General features: G+C 36.9%; 1 non-coding gene across 1 annotated transcript; it reads right to left on the bottom strand.

Moving 5' to 3' along the window:
- Positions 1 to 679: 679 nt before the first annotated feature.
- On the bottom strand, positions 680 to 784 carry LOC122916658. The gene has a single exon (XR_006386279.1). It is a non-coding gene; the product is annotated as a U6 spliceosomal RNA (small nuclear RNA).
- Positions 785 to 4,413: the final 3,629 nt, after the last annotated feature.

Genomic DNA, 4,413 nt, shown 5'->3' with positions numbered 1-4,413 from the left:
GAGAACTCCAAGCAGACTCCAAGCTGAGCACAGAACCTGATGCAGGGCTCAATCCCACGACACTGAGATCATGACCTAATCTGAAATCAAGTGTTGGCCACTCAACTGACTGAACCACTCAGGTTCCCTACGGCCAAACTTTTAAGAGGAGCCTTAGGTTCTGTTCACACACGAACAAAATAAATCTGACCACATTCACACAATCCGTTTGATTCGTGCCTAAAATACATTTTAAATTACTTGCTTCCTGAGTTATTAAATTTCTTAAAAACTTGCTGGAAATAATCAAGTTAAAATAAACGTACAAAAATGTAGCAATACCCACATGGATGAGTCATCTGGGTGGCTCAGTCAGTTAAGCGTCAGACTCTTGATTTTGGCTCAGGTCACTATCTCGGGGTCATGAGATGGAGCCCCTCGTTGGGCTCCAGGCATGAGGCCTATTTAAGATTCTCTCTCTCCCTCTCTCTCTGCTCTTCCCCACCCTGCTGACATGTGCGCTCTCTCTAAAAACAAACCCGAGTTCTTGATCCCTTAGTGGTAACATTCCACTATACAGTCTTCCAGATATTTTTCAATGAATTAGTAAATTTTCACCCTATACATACATATATCTCCACATACATACATATGATTCCATTAAACAAAGTGGGATAATATAATGCCTACTGTTCTACAAAAACAATAGGAATGCTTCAAAAATATTTGTGTCATTCTTACGCAAGAATCTTGATAATTTTTTCTGTACCCTTCTAAGATTATAACATGAACTGCCATATAGTGAAGATAATGTTTAAAATATTATCAAAATTATAAAACTTTCAAATTTAAAATGAGTTCAAAGACAATTAGCTTAAAAAGCCCAAAAGGCTTTATTGAGCTAACAATAAGTTTAAAAAATGAAATTAATTTTAAAGCATTGATTTTTTTTTCTAAAAGAGTAAGACATTTAAATTGTTTTTTAATTCAGTGTTTCAGCTCAAGAAATAGAAATTAACTCAATTTAGCTTTTCTATAGTGTTTGCAAATAGGTCTTAATATTCATGCGGCCTAAACACCACAACATGCCAACTCCTGGTTCTTTCCTTTTCCCCAGAAGGCTTAATTCAGCAGTCAGCAAGCTTGCCTTGAACAGCACTGCTTGGGAGACCGGTGGTAGGAGAGGAGCCCTATTCTCAAGAACACTGTTGAAAGTGATGGTTCTCTGCACTCATCCCTTTAAAAGGAAAGGATGCATTGAAGTTCTAGGCTAACCTTTGTTCTAGGAAAATCCAGTCTTGGAAAACTTTCAATCACCAGCTCTAATTATTGCCACCCCCTAGAAAGTTGCCACCTGGCTTCAATATCTACTATCTTCCTCTGTGTGCTTCCTCGTGATGCACAGACACTGCTTCCATTGGGAGCTAAGTTCAAGAGCCCCTCTGGGACACTGACACATTATGACCTTGTGTGAAAAGAAAAAGGGCCATGCCCCTAAACAAGGCAGTAGAGTGGGAACCCAGCCTTCTGATTGGGTAAGGTGATTCACAGAAGCATTTATTAAACCTCTTTGATGTGTAAGGCAATGCACTGGAAAACATTTCCATCAGAGAATTGGATTTTTATGTTCTAAGCCTAAGGCCCTCTGGGAAATAATTAGATGATCTTGGGTAATTGATCTAACCTCAAAATGACTCAGCACCTTAAATGCAAACTAGGAACAATAAGTAATACCTGGATAATATAGTTTTTAAAATGCTATCTAAATTCAGTGTTGAGGCCCAGGCTAGAGGCCAGCTTCCTTCCTTGAGAAACCAGTTAAATCTACCTCCCTAATCAAATGTTCAAACTCCTGATTTTCGTAACTCACTATGATCATTCCAGGGCCAGGTAACAAACAATTCTTAATAGTCCTTATAAGCCTGCTAAAACTATTTAAATTAGCCAATCCTAAATCTGCTTGTCCTGCCTTGCTCTTTTCCTTCCTGTAAAATCCACAAAGTGCTTGCCCACTTGCCCAGTCTTGGAAAACTTTCAATCACCAGCTCTAATTATTGCTACCCCGTAGAAAGTTGCCACCTGGCAGACGAAGTTCTACTCCGTCTCTCTGCTTAGTGACCAAACCTGATTCTTCTCCTCAGTGGTCTGCATGGCATGCTATATTCTCCCAGGGAATTACAGATACAACAAAACTGCAAAGTTCTTTCTGGTTTCTCTCCCTTGATCTGTGTCTGGACCCTACATACTTCATCCAAGGTAATATGATTAAAAGAGCCTGACCTGTGTAACTCACAGATTGATTTGGAGACCTATAAAGATAATGGAGATGAAAGTCCTTGAACAGCTGGAGGGATTACAGACATGTACTATCATCTAAAATGCTCTATTCAGAAGTGGAGAGAAGCATAATATCAGATGACAGATGCAGACATCAGTAGACATCATTAATGTTCCTCGATACAGAATTCTCTCCTTACTGGGCACACTAAAGGCTCTATCTCCTACTTCACTTGCACCTGGACAAAGCCAAGTGACTGTATCTGGTCAAAGGTTGTGAACTGAAATGACATGTTTCACTCCCCCAGCTGAGGCAAGAAAAACCCTGCAAGACATTCTAACTATATTCATTTAGCAGTAGGTATGGGAACCATGCATGGAGAGTGCAGAGCCACAAGATCTAACAGCCTAGATCACTGACTCAGTACATGCTTGGAAGCCCCTGAAGGTTAATGTGACCTCTGGCAAATTTTATACGAGTGAAAAATAGGCAATACTCTGCTGGAATATGGGATATTTTACAGATATTTAATATATATATTAAATATATTAAATTAAATTTTATATATATATATATATATATATATATATATATATATAGCGAGAGAGAGAGAGAGAGAGAGAGAGAGAGAGAACAACCATATGGCTATAAATTCAACAACTTAAATAAAATGGGAAACATTTTTAAAAAAACAAAAAATTACCATAAGAACAGAAAATGTTGCCATTTCCAGAAATGGATATCTAAATGGCAATAGCTCTATTGCCATTTAGATATTAAATTTTAGTTAAAAACCCTCAAATAAAGAAAACTCCAAGTACATGTGTCTTCACTGGTAAAGTCTATCAAACTTATAAGAAAATAATACCATTCCTACACTAAGACCCTTTCTAAACAGAAAATATAAGAATATTTTTTAATTCTTTTTCATGTTATTTTGCTCTTTCTCACTGCTAGCTCATTTGTTTTCAATTCTTCTTGTTTTTTTCTTTTTCTTTTTAATTCCACTATAGTTTGCACACAGTATTATATTAGTTTCAGATTTACAATATAGTGATTCAGCAGTCCCATATATTACTCGGTGCTCATGACGACCCATGTCCTCTTCATCTCCATCACCTATCTCACCCACCCCACACTGACCTCCCCTCTGGTAACCACCTGCTTATTCTATATGGTTAAAAGTCTGAGCTGTTTCTTTTTTTTTTTCTTTTGTTCATTTATTTATTAAATTCTACAGATGAATGAAATCATATGATATTTGCCTTTTTCTGGTTGGCTTCTTTCCCCTAGCATTACACTCTTTAGCTCCATCCATGTTGTTGCAAAGGGAACGATTCCTTTTTTAGATTGATCGATGTACAGGATAGATAGATGATAGATAGATGATAGATAGATAGATAGATAGATAGATGATAGAGATAGGTAGGTAGGTAGATAGATAGACAGTTAAACCACTTCTTCTTTATCCATTCATCTATTGATGGAAACCTGAGCTGCTTCCACAGTTTGGTTGTAATAATAATGCTGCAATAACCACAGGGGTTACAGGTATCCTTTCAAATTAGTTTCATATTCTTTTGATAAATACCTAACAGTGGAAATATTGGATCATACAGTATTTCTATTTTTAATTTTTTGAGAAACCTCCATACTTTCTTCCACAGGGGCTGTCCCAGTTTGCATTTCCACCAACGATGCATAAGAGTTCCTTCTTCTCTATATCTTCACCAACACTGTTTCTTGAGTTTTTTATTTCAGCCATTCTGACAGGTGTGAGGAGGTATCTCATTGTGGTTTTGATTTGCATTTCCCTGATGATGAGTGATGTGAGCATCTTTACATGTGTTCTGTTGGCCATCTAGATGTCTTCTTTGGAGAAATATCTGTTCATACCTTCTATTTTTAAATTGGATCATTTTGGTTTCTGGTATTGAGTCATATAAATTACAGATTTTGGATACTAATCCTTTATTCAGATATATCACTGCACATATCTTCTCTCATTCAGTAGGCTGTCTTTTAATTTTGTTGACTGTTTCCTTGTCATGCAGAAGCTTTTTATATTGATGTAGTTTAGTCCCAATAGTTTATTTTTTGCTTTTGTTTCCCTTGCCTCAGAAGACATATCTAGAGAGATATTACTACAACTGATG

This window comes from Neovison vison, chromosome 8, assembly GCF_020171115.1.
Source record: "Neovison vison isolate M4711 chromosome 8, ASM_NN_V1, whole genome shotgun sequence".
NCBI lineage: Eukaryota > Metazoa > Chordata > Mammalia > Carnivora > Mustelidae > Neogale > Neogale vison.
The sequence above is the reverse complement of the archived record's forward strand: the minus strand, read 5'-3'. Positions and strand labels throughout refer to the sequence as shown.